Source organism: Brachyhypopomus gauderio, unplaced genomic scaffold (assembly GCF_052324685.1).
Source record: "Brachyhypopomus gauderio isolate BG-103 unplaced genomic scaffold, BGAUD_0.2 sc73, whole genome shotgun sequence".
Lineage (NCBI taxonomy): Eukaryota > Metazoa > Chordata > Actinopteri > Gymnotiformes > Hypopomidae > Brachyhypopomus > Brachyhypopomus gauderio.
The window spans coordinates 1,383,615-1,410,275 of record NW_027506894.1 but is presented as its reverse complement, the minus strand read 5'-3'; the positions used below and the strand labels follow the sequence as shown (position 1 = coordinate 1,410,275).

The 26,661-nt window shown below is 42.7% G+C and overlaps 1 long non-coding RNA gene across 1 annotated transcript; it reads left to right on the top strand.

Annotated features, from left to right (window-relative positions):
- The first annotated feature begins 1,137 nt into the window (after positions 1–1,137).
- LOC143491298 (uncharacterized) lies at positions 1,138–8,580 on the top strand. The gene is made up of 5 exons (XR_013125171.1): positions 1,138–1,281; positions 1,676–1,725; positions 2,284–2,354; positions 2,434–2,493; positions 7,259–8,580. It is a non-coding gene; the product is annotated as an uncharacterized LOC143491298 (long non-coding RNA).
- The last annotated feature ends 18,081 nt before the right edge of the window (positions 8,581–26,661 follow it).

Here is a 26,661-nt window from a genome sequence, read left to right as displayed (position 1 = left end):
GTTCCTGCGTTGACCACCACACCAAACCTGCCAGTGTCAAATGGGAGCATCTGATCTCCAGTACTGAGTCTGCATGGACAGAGGTGTCCAACGGGACCAGACACCACAGAGACAGAGTCCACATGTCTCACCAGAACCATCCAGCAAATCTCTCTCTACTCCTCTCTAACCTGACTGAGGAAGACCAGGGAACATACAGGTGTACAGTCAACAACAACCAGTCCATCAGCATCCGCCTCTCCATTAAAGGTAAAAGAGTTCAAGCTCAACTAAACCTTTCAGCACTGTGGTTCTGAGAGGGAGTGGCAGACACAAACCTCACCATGTGGATCTCACAGTGCAGCTTAACAGCAGTTTGGTCTTGAGGTCCCACACATTCACACTAGAGCAGTAACAGTAATACGCTACACATTCACATTAGAGCAGTAACAGTAATATGCTACACATTCACACTAGAGCAGTAAGAGTAATACGGTTCCTTTACCTTCGTAGAAACGTTTGTTGCTGCAGGTTTCTATGATCATTTAAAGATATTTGTGTTCTGCATTCAACAGTTTTCTCTCCATCAGAGAACATAAACACACCATTCACTGGACATACAGGAGGTAATATAAACTACACTGTACATTAACTCTCATACTAGTAGAGCCTACTAGTAGAGCCTATCTAATGTCTGAAAGTTACTCAGGGGAAATATTGATATATTTTAATAGTCATGCACACCCTGTCATGTAAGGACATGTCCCCACACCCTGTCATATAAGGACATGTCCACACACCTGTCATATAAGGACATGTCCCCACACCCTGTCATATAAGGACCTGTCCCCACACCCTGTCATATAAGGACTGTCCCCACACCTGTCCCCCTCTACACTGACCAGTCAGACAAGTACAGTCCCAGTGTCTCAGACATGACTGGGGTCCCCATGAGCATCACAGCACTGAAACCAGTACCCACTGGTTCAGATGGTTTTCCTTTAACACACACTCAGATTGTCTTATATCATTTTTTCTTACACTCTGTTCCTCCTTTGGCTTTCATTTCAAGTGTTCTGAGTGATTAAATTGATTAAATAATTGGACTGAATTAGAATAAGTTTGTATTTCTAAGGTGTTATGCAAATATAGCAGGTGATTCCCAGATGTGTCCTGGCTTGTGGAAGCCAATCACCATCCAGATCCCGCTGCTGTCATTGGTGCTACTGCTAGTGCCACTAGTGCTGCTAGTGCTGCTAGTGCTGCTAGCGGATGATGGTGCTTACTGCACATGTGTGAAAGGTATGAATAAGCACACAGTGTGACAGTGACAGAATGAACAGTGTAACATAGTGACAGAGTGAACAGTGTGACAGTGTTAATAGTTTGACAGTGTCAACAGTGTGATAGTTTAAGAGGGTGATAGTGTAAGAGGGTGAACAGTGTGGTAGTTTGACAGTGACCGTGAACAGTGTTTCAGCTATGTTGACATACATACTGCAGCACCACTGTGGTCTTGGTGTGAGTAAGAAACTGAACCAAGATGTTGACATCAGCAGAATTCCTGAGTGGTGTGTGTGTAGTGCTTCATCTTCACACTTAAATCCAGTCCAACAGGTCAGGGGTCATGTGTGATGATGTAAACAACATCCCAGCATGTGTGTGAGTGACAGATGCTCATATTCTCTTTACTCAGGAAGAAAACAAAACAGTCAAGAGAAGAGAGGAGAAAGCAAACACAACGAGGTAAAACAGCTCCAGAATGTGTGTGTGTGTGTGTGTGTGTGTGTGTGTGTGAAATATAGAGATAGTAACGTGGGGGTTAATAATGTCTCTCCAGGTTGAGGAGAGTGTTATATATTCAGACAGAAATGTGGGGGTTAATAATGTCTCTTCAGGTTGAGGAGAGTGTGATATATTCAGACAGTAATGTGGGGGTTAATAATGTCTCTCCAGGTTGAGGAGAGTCTGATATATTCAGACAGTAACGTGGGGGTTAATCATGTCTCTCCAGGTTGAGGAGAGTGTGATATATTCAGACAGTAACATGGGGGTTAATAATGTCTCTCCAGGTTGAGGAGAGTGTGATATATTCAGACAGTAACGTGGGGGTTAATCATGTCTCTCCAGGTTGAGGAGAGTGTGATATATTCAGACAGTAACGTGGGGGTTAATAATGTCTCTCCAGGTTGAGGAGAGTGTGATATATTCAGACAGTAACGTGGGGGTTAATCATGTCTCTCTAGGTTGAGGAGAGTGTGATATATTCAGACAGTAACGTGGGGATTAATCATGTCTCTCCAGGTTGAGGAGACCGTGGTACTGTATATTCAGACAGCGTCTTTGACAGGAAGCGTCCGTCAGCAGGAGAGGAGGTATGTGGTGTCCTTGAGGATCAGTCCAGGGATGAACATCTACCACACGAAATCCACCAGTGTGTTTGTTCTCTTGTAGTGTGAGCTCACCTACTCAACCGTGAGCCATGCAAAGAAGAGAGAACAAGACCTGAGACAGGTGAGAACATTTACCTGACAGGTAAGCACATTAACCTGACAGGTGAGAACATTAACCTGACAGGTAAGCACATGAATCTGATGTTTTATATTTCACAAAGTCACTCTACACCAGTGGTTCTCAAACTTTTTCTATCATTCCCCACCTCAGAAGAAGGGGAAATTCCATGCCCCACCTGTCCCATATCACCCAAACAAAATGGTAATAAAATACAAATGGGGGGTGGCGAACGTGATTTGTTGACCGGGGGGGGCGGCAGTATAAATTCATTAAAGGGCCGAATCTAGCCCTGGTTCACACTTTTCCGCAGACATTTGAAACATCCGGGGTTTATGCAAAACGAAAAGGCATTAAAACGACAGGCTCGCAAGTGACCGTAGCACGTGACTCCGCCCACCTCACGCGACTCCGCCCACCTCACGCGACCCAATTTTCGCCATTGTCTTTTCCTGTGCATGTGCATTCATCGCTGCCAAGTCCAGCATGTTGTAGAACACTGCAACAGGCCACCTGCGTGTTCCTGCGCGGACCGTATACCCACGCACCTTCTGGTCCATGATATCCACACCGCACTGCAAAGAAGAAACATAAAAAGGTTATGTTACATTATAAACATTATAATCATTTTGTCTGACATATATGACATAAAAATTCAATAATGTGACATTATTTATCATCATATACGCATACCTTCATGCTGTTGTAGTCCGTGATCGTGTTTGGTTTCCTTTTGCGGCCTTCGGAGATCGTGACTTGTTTGTGCATTGTGCTGAGAATGCAGACTGCCTTGTTTTTTTTTGGAGCATACGCTGTCAGTATGGCACTTCCTGATGTGTACACATGTGTGGAGAATTCCTCACGTCCCTTGGTGTTTTTTGCTGGAGGAGGAATTTCTCTTCTGATCTTGTTGATTGTCCCAAGCAGAGCTGTGTTGCATGCAAGCAGTCTGTTGGCCAGAGACAGGGATGTGAAGTAGTTGTCAGTGGTGACGGTTCTGCCCTTGTCCAGATATGGTTCCATGAGTTTCATGACGACATTCTCTGACAGTCTTTCTCCCTTGGGACGACTGGGGTCCTTTCCCAAATATGGAAGAGCATTACACATATACTTGGTCTTCAAATCAGCAGCAATCCAAAACTTTATGCCAAACTTGTCAGGTTTTGTAGCGATGTATTGCAGGAAAGGACAGCGGACCTTGGTTGGAAAGAGCTGCTCATCAACGGTGATGTGTTGTCCTGGCGTGTGACACAGAGTGCAGTTACGTACAAAACATTGCCAGATGTCCGAGATTGCAGCAAATCTGTCGCTCTTTACACGTTCCGCACGGGTGTCCTTGTCATCGAAGCGCAAGTACCGCATGATTTCTTTGTAGCGGTCACGCGACATCGTGTCCTTGATTGCAGGCACAGCGTATTTCTTAGACCAACAATCGGCCACCGCTCCAACCGGGCAGAGTATTGCCCGCAGAAAAAGCACTGCGATGAAAGCCATCAACTCGCTGACAGACAGGTTCCAGCTCTGATCCGCTCTGTGGGCTTCATGGACCGTGCAGTGTGTGATTGTCCTCAGCATTTCTATGTCGATCAAACACAGAAAGCTCTGCAACCTGCTTGTGATTCTGCGCTGTAGAAGTAAAATAAAAATCATATCACTTGTATGTAAAAAAATAGGAAATATAAAATAATTATTTTTTTTCATCTTTACATCTACAAAAGAGGAAATATAGTTGGCCATCCGTGATAACATTACTTATATGTAAAAAAAAGAAGAGGAAATATAATATAAATATATTTATAAAATATAACAAAGAGGAAATATAGCTGGCCAAATTCAGTTCAATGCTTTTTCCTATGCACTACACTACAACATGCACTACAGTTTCATCTATACAAAAGAGGAAATATAGCTGGCAAAATTCACCTCTGTACTTTTCTTGTATACATCTACGAAAAGAGTTTTTTACATTACCTTGGCATGCTCTGTAGGTCCTGCGGTCTCACTGAACGTAAAAGTGGTGCTGCCGTGTCCAAGACTTCTTACAACATCAGTCTTTTCCCAAGCGGTTCCATCTTTTGCGTTTATGTTCGTTGCAGGCTTACTGACATCCTTAGCAACAGAACGCTTCTTTCGTGGAGGGCTACGGTTTTCTTCATCCGATTGTCCACTCGTATCTGCGCCAGTTGAAAGTGCCAGATCGGAGTCTTCAGCACTAAAACAAAGTTCCTCTCCTCCGTCGGAATCATAGTCATCCATTGCGTTCAGAAGAGCCAAAGCTTGCAAAGGAGTGTAAATCCTCTTGTGTGCCATCGTAGTGTCCGTGTCTTCCTCGCAGAACAAGAAAAATATATGAAATGACTCACCTGTGTTTGTGTGTCCGTTTTTATCCCAGCTTGGAGAAGACCACACCCCACCCATCTTCAACAAGTGTAAATTGTGAACCTTCACGGCGGCTGATGCAAAGGCGCTAATGACATGCGTATCGATACCCGCTAATCACTAACCGATACTTGCGCATTTCCATTTCTTTATATCTGATGGATGAATAGATGTATAGATGAATGGATAATCAGTCAGTCTCTGAGTTAAAATTTAATTTAATTGTTCTGTAATTATCTGGAATTAGGTGGAAAAACAAAATTGATATGGCTAGAATTTTTATATAAGTAGTGCTGTTTCATAAAAGCAGAACATAAATAACATGTAGGCTACAATGCCTATATTTGACTTTCTCTAAATATCTATATACAGATAGAATATATATCATTTTTATGATATTTCAGAGATTATTTTGTGGCATTTCCTGTCTATGTAGCAGTGCAAATTATATATATTCTCTACCTGTAAATTAGTGCTGTTTCGTAACGGACGAATTGCAGAAATAACATGCATACAATGTTTGATTCTGTCTAAATATCTAGATACGGATAGAATATATATAATTTGTACTGATTGATTTCGATTTTTACTTCATTTTAGATAATACTTGGATAGTATAAAACAAATAACTTCTAGCACATACGCCTACTACAAGTACAACGTTTATTCTTTAGCGCGAAGATTTATTTCAGTTAGAATGTTCAGCGCGGGGTCGGCGCTTCAAAGGAAGCGTAAAATACGTATGAAACACATATAAAATGGGCTAGTCATTGTCTGGTTTGCCTTGTGAAAATCACACAACACGTATGCCTACTACAAATACAACGTTTATTCTTTAGTGCGAAGAAGTAAGCATGAAATGTTTTTGAAACACATAAAATGGGCTAGTCAGTGTCTGATTTGCCTTGTGAAAATCGCACAACACATATGCCTACAACGAGCACATTATTGTAGTTTATTCTTTAGTGCGATGAAGTAAGCATACAATGCGTATGAAACACATAAAATTGGCTAGTCAGTGTCTGGTTTGCCTTGTGAAAATCGCACAGCACGTACGCCTACTACAAATACAACGTTTATTCTTTATCGCGAAGATTTATTTCAGTTAGAATGTTTAGCGAGATTCAAACCAAAAGATTAATTCCTATTCATCATAGGAATAATTACCTTCGCGCTATAAAAAAAAGATAGTTTCACGGGTTGTAACTTTCGAATTGCTTCTTGAAGCTGTGATATACAGATAAGCTGGTTTTCTGTGGAAAGGAGAGCGGGGGTCTGCGCGGTTTGCCTGCGAAACTCCTCGTACTTTTAGCCATATTAGTGTTTGACCTGCTGCCTCAGTGCTCCGCATTTGCATAATAAAAGGATGGCTAATTGCTAGCAAGAAGGAGGGGTGATGTCCTGGAGATCCTGAAATTTCAGTCTTGCTAGTGTTATACTGTACTTTCCGCGTGCAGTGTCCGAAACGATATGTGGGAGTATAAAGAAACATCCCTCAAAAACAGGGGAATGAACATTTACCTGACGAATTTTAATGTTGCTTTGTGTTTCAGGTTTGAATGTACTTTAAAATGCTTGAAATTGTAACTCGTTTCACAACAAATAGCTGTCTGACTGAACAGTTCTCTTGTATTACGTTAACAAATACGAGCTTCTTGTAATTCCAGGACGAAACATGAGAGAACGTGAAGACGTTAAGATTGGGCGTTTTGAAAATAAACCACCATTAAATAATGTGATTAAAAGCTAATCATTTCGAGTATATGTATAAATATTTAACTTATTTAAGTTTATCGTGCTGGGAAATATTGAAATGGACATTGAAAGTGACGTACAAATGCTTTAATTCCACCTTGTAAAGGTGTATGAACCATGCAAACATGACTTTGTTCATTGCGCTGAGGCGCGGTGCGAAGTTACAAAATTCGAGAGGTGCACGACCTCGCGCAGCGACAGCGCGTGAGGCCCTCGCGTACAGGCGGAGCCACAGTGATTACGTCATTTTCGCCGCGCGGACCCTCGCGCCGCTCGCGACGCGTCAAGTATAAACCAGGCTTCAAGTTTAAACCAGCCTTTAAAAAGGTTTATTTCTTCCAATTGCTTGCGCCCCACCTGCAATACCCATGCGCCCCACTAGTGGGGCGCGCCCCACACTTTGAGAAACGCTGCTCTACACTATTGCAAACTACAACTAAGATTCACACATATATATTATCTCTCCACAAAATACTTGTGTACACAAATACAAGTGTATACTTGTGTATTTTTTGTGTACTACAATGTGCAAATAATAAAGTAGAACTGTGTGTGTGTGGGTGTGTGTGTGTGTGTGGGTGTGTGTGTGTGTGTGTGCGTGTGTGTTTGTATGTGTGTGTTTATCTCATTCCAGGATTATTCTGAAGAACCAACAGTTTATTCCAGTTTTAAAACTGCCAAAAAGTAACAAGTGGAATAGAGTTTATCACAGAACATGTAGAAAACAATGTCCATGTCCAAGATCACGTGAGATATAGCATCAGTCACATGTTCAAGATCACGTGAGATATAGCATCAGTCACATGTCCAATATCACATGTCCACACTTCTGAGTGTAGAGTGCATAGAGGTATAGTGTTTGAGTTTGTATGACAGCTCTTCAGTGATTGCACTCTTCAGAGAATGTCCTTTATTAACGCACTCTTCAGAGAATGTCCTTTATTAACACTCTCTTCAGAGAATGTCCTTTATTAACACACTCTTCAGAGAATGTCCTTTATTAATGCACTCTTCAGAGAATGTCCTTTATTAACAATCTCTTCAGAGAATGTCCTTTATTAATGCACTCTTCAGAGAATGTCCTTTATTTACACTCTTCGGAGAATATCCTTTATTAACACACTCTTCAGAGAATGTCCTTTATTAACGCACTCTTCAGAGAGTGCCCTTTATTAACACACTCTTCAGAGAATGTCCTTTATTAACGCACTCTTCAGAGAATGTCCTTTATTAACGCACTCTTCAGAGAATGTCCTTTATTAACGCACTCTTCAGAGAATGTCCTTTATTAACTCACTCTTCAGAGAATGTCCTTTATTAACACTCTTCAGAGAATGTCCTTTATTAACACACTCTTCGGAGAATGTCCTTTATTAACACTCTTCAGAGAATGTCCTTTATTAACACACTCTTCAGAGAATGACCTTTATTAACAAACTCTCCAGAGAATGTCCTTTATTAACGCACTCTACAGAGCAGAATTTGTCTCCTATATTTACGTGCTTTGTGTTTTGTTCAGTAAGACTTGTACCTGTGTTATTTAAAGTCTAAGCATGTTTCTTAGAAGAATGAGTAATCAATAACAAAATAAATAATCAATAGTGATAAACATGTGGTAATGATTATATGAATCATTAAAGAAGTGTAAGTCTGCACATGTAGAGGTAGAGTGTAGTCTGCACATGTAGAGGTAGAGTGTAAGTCTGCACATGTAGAGGTAGAGTGTAAGTCTGCACATGTAAAGGTAGAGTGTAGCCTGGACATGTAGATGTAGAGTGTAAGTCTGCACATGTAGAGGTAGAGTGTAAGTCTGCACATGTAGAGGTAGAGTGTAGCCTGGACATGTAGAGGTAGAGTGTAAGTCTGCACATGTAAAGGTAGGTGTGTAGTCTGCACATGTAGAGGGAGAGTGTAAGTCTGCACATGTAGAGGTAGAGTGTAGTCTGCACATGTAGAGGTAGAGTGTACACAGGACACTACGACACACTGGGTTTGGGCTCCATGTCTCTCCTGTCACAGTTCCCCCACTCACTGGTACAATAACAGAGTGGAGAAAGACTCTGTCAGATCTGATGATGTTAATGAAGGGACCCATGTAGACTAAACCACATATTCCTGAACACACAGTGCTGTTGCAGGACTGAAGTCTCCAGTGCTGTTACTATATTAACGTCTATGTCGGAGTGTCAGTTTCTACAGTTAATATTATGATGTGAATTAATTTTCCATGGTAAGACCAAACCATCTCTGTGATGCCATAGCTGATGATGATTCATGGAGTTACAGTTTGTTCAAGTATCTGATATATGACAACTGGAACTACAATTTCTTAAATAAATATATGTCCTTTTTTTATGAGTTCTGGTTTTATTTCTGTTACATTTTAAGATTCTTTTACTTCCTCAATCAGGTATTTTGTAAAATGAACTCTGGGCTGTTTCAACCTCAGTAGGTATCAGTGTTCATGTTTCTCTCTGTATCGCCATGTGTGGTTTGATAGGTCTCAACAGACCTCAGAGATGTCATTCAAGAATACATTTAGCAGCGTTCCCTTTACACTGAGTCAAATATTTAAATACATGCCATGCTGCCGTTTTTCTCATATAGATATTATTTTTGAATATTGCGTGCGACAGAATGAGGAAGTCTTAGGTGTTAGAACACATGCTTGACAGAAACTAAATTTCCCCTGTAGACAATAAAAAGATTGTGCTTATGCAGACATGTTGATATTTACAAATGTCTGTTCTGTATGTAAATGACCCGGCCTTCAATTTGAAGTGAATTGAATCCTCTACTCCACACATTATTACACCAACATGTAAAAAAAAAATATATATATATATATATTTTTTTAAAGGGGTTTGTTTTGGCAACATTATGCAACAATGGAAACAAGATTACATAGAACTTTCATAAGAATTAAATTTGTTTTGTTCACTGGAAAATCTTACAGTTGATTAATCAATGAGAAATTTGTGAGAAAAAGTGACATCTCATTCCTAATCCATACAGATCAATATGATGTTGGTCCACCCTTTGCAGAACAACTTCAACTCTTCTGGGAAGGCTGTCCACAAGGTTTAGGAGTGTGTTTATGGGGATTTTTGACCATTCTTCCAGAAGTGCATTTGTGAGGTCACATACTGATGTTGGACTAGAAGGCCTGGATCTCAGTCTCCACACTAATTCATCTCAAAGGTGTTCTATCGGGTCTGTGCAGGCCAGTCAAGTTCATCCACACCAGACTCTGCCATCCATGTCTTGATGGACCTTGCGTTGTGCACTGGTGCCCAGTCATGTTGGAAGAGGAAGGGGCCAGCTCCAAACTGTTCCCACAAAGTTGGGCACATGGAATTGTCCAAAATGTTTTGGTATGCTGAAGTTTTCAGTTCCTTTCACTGGAACTAAGGAGCCAAGCCCAGCTACTGAAAAACAACCCCACACCATAATTCCCCCTCCACCAAACTTTACACTTGGCACAATGCAGTCAGACAAGTACCGTTCTCCTGGCAACCACAAAACCCAGACTCGTCCATCAGATTGCCAGATGGAGAAGCGTGATTCATCACTCCAGAAAATGCACCTCCACTGCTCTAGAGTTCAGTGGCGGCGTGCTTTACAACACTGCATCCGGATGTGGGTGTGCTCTTTCACCTTCGTGTGACCTTTGACCTCCCACAGAGTGCGACCCAGTGAAGGGTCACTGTTGTGGGGAGGGGTGCTGTATCCCACCAGAGTGGCTGTGTGATGGGGACCATGACTGTCTGGACAAGAGTGATGGACTTAACTACCTAATGGGGGCCAGGATGTAGGAGGGTTTCAGAACTGTCTCAGTGGACGGTGTCCTCTGCTCTTCCTTGTACAACCGGAACAGCACATCCGCTTTCACATTCTTAGATCTGGGCCTGTAACTGACAGTGAAGTCGAAGCGTGTAAAGAATAACACCCATCCTATCTGGGGTTGAGGCGTTTCGCCGTCTTAATGTATTCTAAATTTCTATGGTCAGTAAAAACAATAAATGGAAAAAAATTTAGTCCGTTCTAGCCAGTGTCACCATTCCTTGAAGGCTGTCTCCCGAGCAGCTCCCGGTTGCCGACATCGTAGGTCTTCTCTGCGCTGGTGAGCTTATGTGAGTAGTATGCACAGGTGCGAGGCTTTCAGTCCTGTCGTGGGGATACGATCACTCCAATTCCCATTTCAGAAGCGTCAATTTCAACCACAAAAGGGAAATTTGGATCAGGATGACAAAGGACTGGTGCTCCAGTAAACTGATATTTAAGGACAGAATGCATTTTCGCCGTGGCTGTCATTTGAGGAGATCTGAAAGGGGTGCTGCGATTGAGCTGAAACCCCATATAAAACAGCTATAGAGGTTTGCAAACACAAGGAATCGTTGCAGTTCCTTTGTGGCGGAAGCCAGATGATTACGGTTCTAATCTTGTCCTCGTTCATGCTGACTCCGTGCTCCGTCAGTGTATAACCCAAGAACTGAACCTGCTTAAGATGAAAAGAACATTTTTCCAACTTCGCATAGAGGTGATTTTCGCAGAGTCTTTCCAATACTCGTTTCACATGGTGAACATGATCGGTGAAATTTTCTGAATAAATCAAAATGTATATCAATGTATATTAACACATACTTGTTCAACAATCCCTGAATATATCGTTCACAAGTGATTGAAAGACAGCTGGACCATTAGCTAAACCATAAGGCATCACCTAGTATTCGTAGTGACCTGCATCAGTCATGAAAGTCGTCTTCCATTCGTCCCCTTCACGAATACGTATCAGGTTGTAGGCGCTCCGAAAGTCCAGTTTAATGAAGATTTTAGCCCATCGTATTTGTTCGATTGCAGCAGGGACTAGAGGTAGAGGGTGACAGTTCTTTACAGTGACGGTATTTAATCCCGTGTAATCGTTGCACGGGTGGAGATCTCCATTCTTCTTTTCAATGAAGAAATAACCAGCAGCTGCTGGAGAGGTTGACAGTCTGATGTATTCTAATGCCTCCTTGACGTATTCTTCCATGCATGGGTCTCAGGAATGGATAGCAGATAGATTCTACTCCTCACAGGGGAGCTGCCTGACAGGAGATCTATAGCGCAGTCCGATGCACGACGAGCAGGTAGTTTGGCTGCCTCATTTATTTACTAAAAACGTCTGCAAACTCCACATATTCAGGGGGAAGAGCTACAGTACATTGCACTGATCCCCTGCACTTTCTATAGCGGTGCTTCATAAATGCGGAGCTAAACATGCAGTGAAACAATCATTTTCCCATGACTGGAAATCCTCCGTAGACCAGGAGGATATGGGATCATGTTTGGCCAACCAAGGTTAACCTAAAATAAGGGGAGTGTCTGGAGAGTTCACTGCTAACAACGTAATACATTCGGAGTGTAAGACGCCCATACACAATTTGACTGGGATGGTGGCCTTGGTTATTCGTCCCGCACCCAATGGACGATCGTCAGTTCCCTTTATGTAAAGAGCAGGTTTGTACGGAACTACCGGAATTCTCCAGAACTCTGATAACTCCAGAACAACAATATTTTCCGACTGCTCTAGAGTCGACTAATGCTGAAAGACAAAAAGAGGCGTTAGTCCAACACACTTTGGCAGGGATAAATAGATTATTAAATGGCGCGGGGAGACACACATTACTCACCTGAAGAGATGCCCGAGAGTTGGAGCTAACTTGAAAGGCTAAACGGAAATGACCAGGTCTACCACAATATAGGCATAATCGGTCTTGTCGCCTCCGGTTTCTTTCCTCAGGGGTCAAACGCGTTCAACCAATTTCCTTTTCCTTGAGTTTGTGGCATTGAGTCGCCTCCTCTGAATGATAAGCAGCAGGATGAAAACGGGGCCGTCTTGCCCGGATTAGATTATCTAAACTTATGGACATGTTAATCAGTTCCGAAATATTGGACTGGTCGTCCTTACAAGCCAGCTCTGCTTTCAAAGCATTGTTCAAGCTACGAAAATATACTGTCCTTAGAGCTTGGACGTCCCAGCCACTCTGGGCAGCGAGTGTCCTGAATTTGATAGCGTACTCTAAACCAGATGTTCTGTCTTGGTGAAGTTGAAGCAGTTGATCCCCAGGGTCCTGTCCACTCTGAGAGTGATCAAACACATCTCTAAATAGTTTCTCAAAACTGGAATAACTTTGGATCTCTGGAGCTTGTGCCTCCCAGATGGCCGTAGCCCAAGAGACAGCTCGGCCAATGAGCAGTGACATAACAAAGGTCACACTTTATTCGTATTGGTGGGAAAACGTCTTGAGTTATTGTTGAAATACAATGAGCACTGTAGTAGAAAGCCTTTACATGGATTTGGGGTGCCGTAAAACTTATCCGGTAGCGCAAGATCTATCGTTGGTCCAGTATTCTGGGCAGCGTTGTCCGAGGGGGTAGAGGTGGGAACACACACACACACAGCATACAGCTGGGTGAGTCTAACACACACACACACACACACACACACCCAGGAATGTGTGTACTATGTGTAGAGAGCCTCAGGTAACAGGTCAGTCAGTTCTGTGTTTACGTCTGTATGGCTCTGTTACCTCATTTAAAGGACCCTGTGAGAGCGCGAGCGCGTTTTACAAGTCATTCTTTTGCAGTGTCCTCCCGTAACGATGTGTGGTAGTATAAAGAAACACCCCTCAAAAACAGGGGAAGGAACATTTACCTGAAGAATTTTAATTTTGCACTGTGTTCCACGTTTGAAAAGTGCTGGAATTTTAACTAACGTCGCCTACTTTAAAATGCTTGAAATTGTAATGGTATTTCGTTTCACAAGCTGTCTGACTGAACAGGGGTGGGTTTCCTGAAACGTTCGTAGCGCTAAGTACTTCTTAACCTTGTACGTTTCATACGAGGTTACGAAGTACTTGGCGCTACGAACGTTTCGGGAAACCCACCCCAGTTCGCTTGTATTACGTTTACAAATAAACTGTTCTAAAACAGAACTGTTCATTCCATCTCCACATCAAATCAAATCAAATATATTTGTATAGCACTTTTCACAACACATGTTGTCACAAAGCGCTTTACAGGATTTACAAGGTTAACAATACTATGGGTCCAAATCCCTAATGAGCAAGCCAAAGGCGACAGTGGCAAGGATAAACTCCCTATGATGGTGGGGAATAGGAAGAATCCTTGGGAGGACCAAGACTCAAAAGGGAACCCATCCTCCATTGGGCGGCCCGTTAACACACAAATTACACAAAAACTAATTATACAGACGAATACACAAGTCACAAACAAATCACACAATCAGGCTAAGTATAAGGTAACTAGAATGAACACTAGAATGGTGTTGATATTGTCAATGTAAATGTCTTATGATGAACGCCAGGTTTTCATTCCGTGTCGGAGCAATGATACTGGTATTGTAGGCTCCAACTGCAGTGTTACTCCCCAAGTGAACTTAGCGAATGGCCGTTTTTTGGCCGTGAACTTAGCGAATGGCCGTCCACATCTCCTTGTTTCTTGTGAACATCATAATTGCATTTCTCAATGTGTTCCAAATTTTGCAAATGATTTTGTACGTACATGCAAATAGTCATGGACAATTGTCTGCTGTTTTTTCCATTACAGTTTTTCTCAGTCGATTTGGTTCATTTCTCACATCATGGTTTACATTGGCATCACAACTAGTAATAAAGTGCCGTTTGTACCGCAAGATAGGACTCTGTGCCTCGTCCTTATCTCGCACCCCAGTGTCCATTACCACTTTTTACAAACAAGGACTTGATCTTGGAGAGACCATTATGTTTACATGTTTTACATGCAAATGTGCATTTTTTCCTTTCATTTTCTCCAGTAAGGAAGGACTTTATTTCATATGTATTTGTTTTTGAAATGTGTGAAATGTTTGAAAATATATCAAACTTGTTTTCAACATTCTGTCTTGTGATTTTGTAAATGCATCACACTCTTGTGTACATACAGTAAACTTTAAGAATACTTTAAGGAGTATATTTCAAGTACATAAATAGTAAGCTACAAGTAATATGCCAAGCAAACTTAAAGTAAACTAGTGAAATAACCAATGTTTAAAACAGTATACTTAAAGTATACAATAAAAAATAGACTCAAAGTATATAACTAGTACAATGGCAGTATATTGATAAGTGTACTTGTGGTATACTTCAAGCATACGAGAGGGATATACCAAGTACATTGATAGCATATAGATGAGTATACTAGTTTTATACTATAGTGTACTTTTGAACTTTAAAGTATACATTTATGAACTAGAAATGTTCCAATTTAGTCTGAAAAAGTATTAAATTGGTACACTTTCTAGTACACTTAAAGTATATGATCTGTAGTATACTCGCTATACTTATAATTACTGAAGTATACTTAATAAAATGAACTTTAAGTATACTACTTTTTGCTAAGGGTATTGCTTTCAAAGCCCCACTGATGAAAGGTGTTCTGTTATCACTAGATATTTTACTTGGAATGCCCCACCTAGGAATGATTTCTCTTACCACGACATCTGAGTCCTGCCATGCTGTGGGGAAAATTTCAACACACTTTGAAAACATATTTACAATTACCAAGCAGAGTTTGGTGTGAACCAATGGGTCTTTAATTGATCAATCATCCCTCCCAGATAGCAGACGGATGTGGGTCACTCCTGGCTGAGATATGGCACTGGTGGCTCACTGTCGGGACTCGCAAACCGCATGTGAGCCAGAGGTGGCCCACATATTGAAAACACACATCTGGCCCACAAGTTGCAAAACAGATGTGGCCCACTTCTGGCACAGATATGGCAGTGTTACCTACATGTGAGCCAAAAGTGGCCCACATACAAAAAAAATCATAAGGCCCACAAGTTCCAAAACAGATGTGGGCCACTTCTGGCAACAGTGTGGCATGCCCGGCTCACTGGCACTGGCAAACTGCATGTGAGCCAAAAGTGGCCCACATGTTACAAACTGTTATTTGGCCCACATGTCTCAGTACTGATCTGGGCCGTAATACATTATAAAAAAACTCAAAAAAAAGTTTGTTAAAACTTGTAAATCCTGTAAAGCGCTTTGTGACAACATGTGTTTTGAAAAGCGCTATACAAATATATTTGATTTGATTTAAAAAGACTATAGTAATTAAAGGTACCACATATGCTTTGTCAAGCCAACTTAATTAAATTTAATTTAGTTTGTTCACAGACTTTACCTTTTAGTTTTATTTGCTGTACTCGTGACAAAACATTAAGGCAGCACATGCTGCGGTGAGAGTCGATTGGCTGAAGTTCGCACTGAATGTCTAGAGGACAATCACCCAACTCTCTACCTGCACTTCCGCCCACACGGAAAATGGCGACACACACGTTTTGTGCATGCACAAGGTAAGACTTAAGTTTCTCTCCATGCCCAAAAGAACATTGACAAGGAGGCTTGCTAAGCTTTACAATTGGTTAACTGTACTTTAAAATAGTGCTACGTTCGCTAAATTTGTCTGTATGCATTTTCTATGCGTCATTATTTTTATGTTCTCTAGCGTAGACTAGCTTGCTAACGGCTAGCTAGCTAGCTAACTTTCTCTTCCTGCGCCGTGCGGTAGCCAGTACAATCCTACTCCAGTAGCCTTTGTGTACTGTTTTTAGCCCCTTTTCTTTACTTTTTCTCTCTTTGTTTGTTTTTATCGCTGGTTTAGTGATAACTTAGCGTGTCCTATGGACATGGAGTCTGTTATCGTCGCCACTTTAAGGACAAGTTTTATTTACAAGAGGGAAGAGCTACTGGGGGTGAGAACAAAAGGACACAAAGGGGTTTAGCTAGCTAATGTAGCTAATTCATATAATGAATCAGACCCTCCAGAAAGTCGCGATGTTGCGATTTGCAACTTCAACGCAACTTCAAGCAAACCCCGCGAATTCAGGGCGGTGTTGCAACTTCAGCCAATCACCGCAACTTTCCCGCAAATTTGACCAATCACTGATGTCGTATTGATGTGACGTCGACAAACTCCCGCCTTACTTCCGTATATACGTTCAAGAGGAGCAGACTGAAAGCAACATGAGCGACGAAAATAACGGCAAAAAGATCGGGAAAAGCAGTATCCCGGTACACTACATGAAAGCGGGGGTAAACTGTCCAGATCCGACCCGCGAATTGATTATCTATGGCCCCCTGGATGATATTTAACTACTATTAGAACCGGCCCGCAGGCCACAGCCGCCCGATGCACGCACAAACACTACATTCCCCACAATGCAACGGTAGCCTGCGAAGTCACTGCAACGCACGCAAGCGGCGAGGGTCTGAGATAAAGTTTATAAGTTTAAACTTTAAACTGAGATAAAGTTTATTTATCTCTGATCCATATCTATGAGTTACTAGTTCGCTCTGGCGCCAACCACTGGCGATCGATCTCGATATAATACTTAATTTGTGTCCATTTTACAGGCCGCCCGGTAACAACTTACGTTCGCTAACCCCGCCCCCCGTCAACAATTAATGTTCGCCACCCCCTCCAGGTTCAAATCTCACTCCAAGCGATCTTGAAAAGTTGGCAACCCTGATTAAATAGGTAAATCGATAATTAAAATGGACTACTAAATAGAGGAAACCATACAAAATTTACTCACAAAAAAGCAAAAACACACCGCAACTTCCATCGCAATTTTTTTGAAAAACACCCGCAACATCAAACATTTTAGCCCGCAACAATCACAAAAAAGGCCCGCGAAATCCTGGTGGGACTGATGAATATAAATCTTGATCTAGCTAAGCTATATTATTATGCCAGCAAGCTTATTCTGCTATTACCAAACACAGTGTCATCTCTTTTAATTTGATATTTGATTTTAAATAGGTGTTACCATTGTTTTCTTTTAATTTATGACCAGTTGCTTAAATGTTAAGAGAAAATACTAGTCTGCAAATGTGTGTTGAGCTATCATCAACATTATGTTCCCTGTTCTCCTTTCCCTGGTCAAATGTGTGTTGAGCTATCATCAACATTATGTTCCCTGTTCTCCTTTCCCTGGTCAAATGTGTGTTGAGCTATCATCAACATTATGTTCCCTGTTCTCCTTTCCCTGGTCAAATGTGTGTTGAGCTATCATCAACATTATGTTCCCTGTTCTCCTTTCCCTGGTCAAATGTGTGTTGAGCCATCATCAACATTATGTTCCCTGTTCTCCTTTCCCTGGTCAAATGTGTGTTGAGCTATCATCAACATTATGTTCCCTGTTCTCCTTTCCCTGGTCAAATGTGTGTTGAGCTATCATCAACATTATGTTCCCTGTTCTCTTTCCCTGGTCAAATCCTTGATGAGGGACTAATTCCATTGATGGACCTCAACTCTGCAGTTTCTTGAAGAAATAACATGGTAAGCAAACACAAATTATTCTCTATGTAGTAATTCTCATAATTTTTGGTTTATATTTTAAATTTTTAAGGTTTTTGTTATTGTTTTCTATCCTGATGCTTAATGTCATGTCTTCACAAAGCCAAAATGTTGAAAAGCCTTGTGTAATGATTCCTTTATTTTTGCCAGCAGTTGTTAACATGTCATTTACTTGTGCTTGATTTTCTTCTTATTATTTATCTAACTCTGTTTTTATTTATAGATCACTACATTAGGACTTCAGGAATGTTTGGATGTGAAAGACACTGTCTGTCTGGAGAGTCACAAGATGTACAATGATCAACTCTGGCTGGAGGGGCATAAACGGAAAGATGGGGCTTCATAACACACATCTAATGTAGTAATTGGTATGCTTTCTGCTTTTTAATGTGAGCATTTGTTTGAAAATGCAACTTTGCCATAAAAACGTTTATCTAAGCCATCACACCAGTAATATTTTAAAACACTTAGAATTTTATTTAGAATGATTTAGAAATCATTTTTCATTTTAAAAAGGATAAAAGGCAACAGCTAATTTAAATAAGTAGATTTAAATATACATTTTGATCTCAGTAGTGCATTTTTGAGTATCATGTTTCCAATTTGATTAGAAATGGTGATAAGCTTCTATAACACTTGCTTTATTAAACAATCTCCTTTTTTGTATATAATGAACAGAACAAGCAGGAGAGAAGTTTTGAATGCTGTCAAATACTGTTATGTGAATCAATCCAATGTTTTTGTACTGGACAGTGAAATGGAAGGAGGAGGAGGTTGTTTTGAGTGTTAAATAAATTAAATTCTTTTGCACTAATTCCAGTGTTTGCATTCATTTTGTGCTTCCAGAATAGTTTTATTGTCTGAAATGAGTCTGGTGCACATCTGTTCCAGATATGGCCCACATCTTGTAGTCAGCTTGCGGCCCACATCTGGCCCACATTTGGCCCAAATGCGTGCTTTTCTTGTGGCTGACATGTGGCCCTAATCTGGCCCTTATGTGGCCCAAATCTGGCAACCGGGAGCGGTCCGCCCAAGGGCCTTCCATCAGTGCGGCAAGTGGGCCAGATGAAAATGGGCAATGTGGGCCAGATCTGGGCCAGAATAATTTTGCTATCTGGGCTCCTTTTGACACATGGGTCTTCCCATGAAACATGAATTTAGGTAAACATGGGCGGCTCAAAGAAATTGCAGTCCATGTTTCCAGAGGTTCTTCCTTGAGATCCAACATAGGGGAACACAACATAGTTACAGCAACATAATTATGAGGTTCACCATCATCCTCTGTGGGTAAAGTGTGTCTGGATTAGGAACAGTGCATCGTTGAATTATGTTGGGCATGTCATGCAACACAGTGTTGTAATTCAGCCATCGCTGTGTAGACAGATGTGATGTTTTCAAGAAGCAGAAGTGAAACAGTGTGGGACTAATATAGTCAGTGTAGAATAACCCACAATGTCTCTGGACCACCACCATCTCTGCTGTGGCCACGGAAGTCCCACTGCAACAGGGTCAAGTTCACATGAACAATAAGCTACAGGTCCCCATGTTGCTGTAAGAGAACAGAAGTCATACAGCCATCATCCACGGTGTGTGTAAGGTCGTGTTGGGTCAGGAATGCCCAGGGTGGGGGCAGTCTGCAATACCAGCTTCAAAGACATGGAGGAGTCCTCAGATTCTGTGGTCCACTCGACAGCCGATGTGGCTGGTCTGCGGGTCACAACGGAGATTCAACACAAGAATAATTAGGAGCCTGCAGATCCTGCACAAATCTCCAATCATCTGTCTGAGGGGGTTTCTGACCTTCTTGACAGGAAAACAGGAGTTCTGACTGGAGAGTTTGGACGTGGTACTATTATGCCCTTTTCCCACAGTTCCTCAAACACTGGCCTGATGCCTTCAATCACCTCCGGCTTCAGTAAGTACTGCACTTATTCAGGCGGAAAAAAAAACCCCTTTACTAGACCCACATCATATTTCCCAGAAGCCCATGGGGCACCTCAGCCAGTCTTGGGTGCAGCTCCCCAGGTCGGGTAGCTGATTCTGCAGCTGGATCTGTATAGAGGGAAACTGGCCGTGGTGCCACCATGAGAAAATATCTATAGGATTGAACCTGCACTTCTTCTCCTCACAAATCATCACGCTACGTTCAGCATCAGTACCAGCACCCACATGCATTTAAACACTGATAATGCACTATTATCAATTATCACAATTAAGGGATTTTCACTCTTCCCAATTACTCAATTGGTGCATTTTCCCCAACCAACAGCTACACTCTGCCATGTCTCAACAACAGGTTTTGCTAAGGAGACATGGGGAGGAATGTTAGTAAACTGAAAGCAACACACTATCACTCACAGTGTTGTACAGATAAAGGAACTAAGGGTGTGAATTACAGTTCAGTTCTTGCACAATGAGAGTGTTTAACCACAATAGCTGAGTGAGTTCTTAGGGGACAGTACACGTCCACCAGTCACAGCCTTTTACGGTTGGTCTGTTTATCTTTAAACCACATCTTTTTACAACTTTCATCAGGCCCATCAATATCTCAGTTGCTCATGTTAGAGTGTTAGTTCACAGTTTCCAATTATACACATACAGCGGTAGCCCCTCACTAGTGGAAGTAACAGTTACCCCCATTTCACACATCAAATATCTCCCATCAAGTTTACAGGACAAACACTATAAAGTATAGAACCTAGCCCGGCACCCGGGGAGCAGCTGGGGTTGGGTGACTTGTTCAGTCATGGCCTCAGGCCTGGGAACCAAACCCATGACCCTACAGTCACAAGACTGGTTCCCTAACCACCAGACCATGACTCTTGTAGGAGTTTCTCAGTATAGGTGATGTGTAAGGATCTTTGCCACTGAGTATTACAACCTAGGAAAGGTTTTTAATGGACAAAATGCTAGCTTTCTCCCTCCCTACCGACCGTACGACATAGCGGTCAACCTACTACACAGATCCTGTCCTCCTATGGTCCGTCTTTTTTCTCTCTCGGCCCCTGAATGCAAGGCCATGGACACCTACATTCAAGAGTCCCTAGCCGTGGGGTTTATTCGACCATCCACCTCCCCTGCTGGTGCTGGGTTATTTTTTGTGGGAAAAAAGGAAGGGGGAATATGAGGCCCTGCATAGATTACAGGAGGTTAAATAAGATCACGGTAAAGGACCGTCACCCGCTACCGTTAATGGCAACCGCTTTCAAGGTACAGCAGGAAGCTAACATCTTCACAAAGCTGGACTTGCGCAGTGCCAATAACCTGGTCTGGGTATGTCAAGGGGACGAATGGAAAACTACATTCAGTACCCCCTCAGGGCATTATGACTGCCAAGTCATGCCTTTTGAGCTCATGAAAGCATGTACCATAAATGAGGTACCATAAATAAGGTGTTATGTGAAGCCCCAGACCCCAGAATTCACGTTCGTCTGCCTCAATGATATTTCGATTTACAGTCGTTCTTTACCCAAACACCTTTGGCAAATCTCTTTTTCATGCCCGAGAGGTCGCCTTTCTGGGCTTCAAGGTGTCCCAGAACACGTTGGCCATGGATCTGTCCAAGGTCCGGGCCGTAGCCGTGCCCACCTCACTCCACCTGGTACAACAGTTTCTAGGGTTTGCCAACTTCTACCGCCATTTCAAAGGCTTCAGCCCCTTACAGCCCTCACAAAGAAGACACCAGGCCCATTCACATGGTCCTCCGAGGCACAAAAAGCATTCAAGGCGCTCAAGTGGCAATTTGTCTCAGCTCTGGTCCTTTGTATGCCTGACCCAACGTCCCATTTGTGGTGGAGGTTGATGCTTCTGACCAAGGTGTTGGGGCTGTTCTGTCTCAACATTCTAGGGCACGTCAAAAGCTCCACCCATGTGCCTTTTTTGGCATCGGTTGACCTCGGCAGAACGTAATTACAATGTCAGGGTCAAGGAACTGTTGGCAGTAAAGTTGGCATTAGAGGAGTAAAGACATTGCCTGGAGGGGGCCAAACACCCGTTCCTGGTGTGGACTGACCACAAGAACCTGGCCTACCTCCAGCAAACCAAAAGACTTGAGTTTAAATATGTTTAGATGTTTAAAACTGTAGCCACCAATGACCGTAGAACTCAAGTCTGCTAGATGAAACCTGAGGGTCGGCATCAAGGCTGCCAAACACAAGTACAGCACACAAATTGCAGATCAATTTAACCTTTAATTCAGGCCCCTGACGCAAGTGGCAAGGTATACAAATAATCAACGACTACAAGAGCAAAGTCAGTAATCTGGAGACTACAGACGCCTCACTCCCTGCTGGACTGAACTCTACACACGCTTTGAGACCACTGCTCATGCTCAGCCAACCACATCTGCCATGTCTCTGTCTGAAAAAGGGCCAACACTGATCCTAACATCAGACAAGGTGAGAAGAGTGCTGATTAGGGTGCCAACCTGAAAAGCAACAGACCGAGATTGCGTCCCAGGATGGGTCCTAAAGTCATGCGCTAACCAGCTGGCTGACACCTTCACAGACATCTTTAACCTCTCCCTGGCACAGTTTATTTAGTCTCAAAAGCACTCTGGACACTTATCAGTTTGCCGACCGTGCCAACAGATCAAGTGATGACGCAGTTTCTCTAGCAATGCACACTGCACTCAGCCATCTGGATAGAGTTAACACATACGTCAGTATGTTGTTTATTGACTACAGTTCTGCCTTTAACACCATCATCCCATCTAGACTAGTCTCCAAACTGAGCACACTTGGGTTCAGACAAATGCTATGGCAGCTGGATTATGGACTTCCTCACCTTCAGACCACAGTCTGTCAGGATGGGTGACCACACCTCCTCTGTCCTCACACTCAGCACAGGATGCCCACAAGGCTATGTCCTTTCCCCCATGTTGTACATTCTGTACACACATGACCACATCACAAAACACAGCTCCAACACCATCATCAAGTATGTTGATGACATCACTATAATCAGCAGAATCACCAACGATGGTGAGAGGTCATACAGGGAGGAAGTGAGGACGCTCACAGAGTGGAGCACTGCTAACAACCTCTCCCTCAATGTCAGCAAGAACAAGGAGATGGTTATTGACTTCAGACAGGGTGACAGAGTGCACATACCACGGAGCATCGAGGAGACAACGGTGGAAAGAGTGAGCAGCTTCAAGTTCCTCGGCGTCCATCTAACTGAGGATCTCACCTGGTCTCTCAACACATCTCACATCATAAAGAAGCACAACGTCATCTCCACTTTCTCAGAAGACTGACGAGAGTCAACCTGCCACAGCTTCTCTGTAACTTCTACAGGTCCACTGTGGACAGGTCCACAATCTGTGTCACAGTCTGGTATAGCAGTGCCCCTGCTGCTGTACACAAGGTTCTCCAATGGGTGGTGAAAACTGCCCAGCACATCACTGCAACAGCACTCCCATCCATACTGGACATATATAATAAAAGATGTCTGAGGAAAGCCAGGAACTTTCCTCTGACCCCACATGCCCTAGCCGCTTCCTGTTCCAGACACTGCCATCTGGGAAGAGGTACCGGACCATCCGAGCCAAAACCACCAGACTTAAGAACAATTTCTACTAATCACTCCTAAATAACTCAGAACATTTCACACCTAAGTCTATTGCACTTGCACGTTACTGGACTCTTGATGCTAATTTTTTTTTTTTTCCTCAGGTTTATTTATTTTTTTTAATACAGAGTAAAAACTGATCCCATCAAAAAAGACAAAGCAAAAAGAGGGAAAAAGACACAAAAAGGACAATAGATAAATAATATACTGAAATAACAAAAAAAAACATACAAAAAATGCAATATATAATAAACAAAAAACCACAGTAAAATAGATGAACACAAATTACACAGGAATAAAAGATTGTAAGCACCTCACATATGTAAAGAAAGGTTCCCATATTTTCGTATATGTGCTCAACGATCCTTTCAAGGTGTACCTGATTTTCTCCAATGGAGAGGAAGACTTCCACCTCAGTAAAATCAAACGCCTAGCCAAAAGAGTAGTGAAAGCTATAAAATCTGCTTTATACCTTGGGAGGAATATATCTGTAGGGGGGACACCGAAGAGAGCAGTGATTGCATTCGGGTCAAGGGGGGTCATGATACAAACAGATATAGAGTTAAAGATTTCAGACCAATAATTATTCAATGATGGGCATGACCAGAACATGTGTACATGAGTGGCTGGGGCTTGGTGACATCGTTCACATGTAGAATCGACATCATAAATTTTAGACAATCTGACTTTAGTTAAATGAGTTCGGTGTACAATTTTACATTGAATCAGCCCGTGCCTTGCACAAATAGACGAAGAATGAACGCGGCGTAAAATAAGCTCCCATGTCTCAGGTGGAATCTCGTTCCCCAGTTCCGTCTCCCATTGTGTTTTAATAGCGAACAGTGTTGTGGGACGCAAAGAATGGATTAAATTATATAATATTGAAATGACCTCTCTGGTTGTTGATAAGGGGGTCACAAAACTGTCCATAGATGAGGTATTTTGGAGGTTAGGAAACATGGGATTTACACTGCGAGCAAAACTGTGAATCTGGAGGTATCTAAAGAAGTCCTGTCTGGGTCGAGAATATCTCTCAGAGAGCTGCTGAAAAGATGCAAAAATGTTATCAATATATAAATCTCTCAGAGTGCCAATGCCAAGAGCAGACCACGAACCAAATGTACCATCCATCAAAGAGGGACTAAAAGATGGGTTTGACGCTATAGGGGTCAGAGAAGAAGCAGTTTTCAAGATAAAGTGGCGTCTGAACTGGTTCCATATTCTAAGTGTTGACTTAACGACACTGTTATCCAAATGAAGTGTAGGAAAGGAACTTAAGGGGGTATGAATAAGGGAAGTTAATGAGGCAGGTCTAGAGGTGGAAGCCTCCAAATTAATCCACGTTGGACAATGTGGAGATTTCTCCAGTTGAATCCAGTATTGTAAGATTCTGAGGTTAGCTGCCCAATAATAGAATTTAAAATTGGGCAAGGCCAAGCCTCCAAGAGATTTGGGTCTCTGTAGCAGGGCCCTGCCCAATCTAGCAGTCTTATTGTTGTGAGGAGTGACAATGTTTTAATCAGTGCAATTCTGGTTGTAATTGATTGGATTGGTACCTGGTGTGGACTGTTAGGAGGGGAGGAGTCTGGACGTTGTCCCTATAAATGGGGACAGAAGATAACTGGAGAGCAGCGCGCTTTTTAAAGGACATGGAGCAGTTTCGTCCGGGGTTGGTTTAACTGGAAAAACCGCGACAAGAGTGATTACTAACACACGTCGGTTTGACTGTGGAACGGCAGACAGCGGGCATCAGGTTACGCCATAGTGACATCGCCTGAGCGAGGAGTCCATGGGTGATGCCGCTGGCTGAGACTGCCGGAGTGAGTTCTACCTGCGCTGTGTACCGCTTCACTGGGAGTAGGCGTTGCTTGCTCCCGGGCAAAGCGTGAGTATAGTTGCTGCGAATTAAAGCCGCGATTAGAGATTTACTGCTTCCACAGCTCTTGTGGGCTGTGGTTTTTGCGATCGAGTACTGCTCCAGTTCTCCTGTGTTTCAGCGCGACGTGGCCAAAACGGTGACGCGGGACCAATTGGATTGGTGGTGGACTCCTCGTCGACTCCTCCCCTGGACTTTTATCATTTTATTATTTTTCCCGTATAGTGTTGTGTGGACAGTCCCCTCCGGTGGTTGCCGGTAGACTCCGTGTGTGATTTGTGGTGGATTATATTTTAGTGGCAACGTGTTTGTGTACTTTTTGGTTATTCTAGTTTGCTGTGTGGGTTTTACTTTGGTGGGTTTTATTTTTGGTAGGTTGTCTGGCGGCATCTTCTGTGAGGGCAGATCCAATTGTGTTTTATGCTATATTGTAATAAATTTGTGGAATATATCCTTTAGTGTTTTGATTGCTCACCACCTGATCTGGAACCTGCGGGTGAAATACAACTATTTTATTAAGAGTTCCTAGGACTCTCTTCCTCCTAGGTGGCGTAGTCGGGGTTAAAGTAGTCCGTCCAGCTTGGACAGGTTACATTTTCTGGCGTAGTCGGCAGGATTTGAACCTGCGCGGGGAAACCCCAATGGAACCAGGGGGGGGGGTTTTGGAATCCAGAAGTCTATGTGGTTATAGGCTTAGTGGGGGAGACAGGGGTGGTCTACCATTTAAGATCAGAGCAGGGTGGGAAAGAAAAAGTTTTACATCGGAATGCTTTGAAGCCATGCGTGTCGAGCCCAGAAGGTGCACCTGCAGAGGTAAGGGATGAAGTGATTGTTTGTGAACCCCCTGTACCAATATGTGGGTTGTATGTGAATGTTGCCCCAGAAGGAGGAAATGGACTGGATGTTCCCCGACGTTCAGTGCGGACAAACTTTGGACAACCTCCTGCCCGTTATAGGGAGTGACTCATCCCTATTCTGTGTGTTTGTCAGGGACTGACAAGATTAAAGAATGGGGGGGTGTGAGGAGTGACAATGTTTTAATCAGTGCAATTCTGGTTGTAATTGATTGGATTGGTACCTGGTGTGGACTGTTAGGAGGGGAGGAGTCTGGACGTTGTCCCTATAAATGGGGACAGAAGATAACTGGAGAGCAGCGCGCTTTTTAAAGGACATGGAGCAGTTTCGTCCGGGGTTGGTTTAACTGG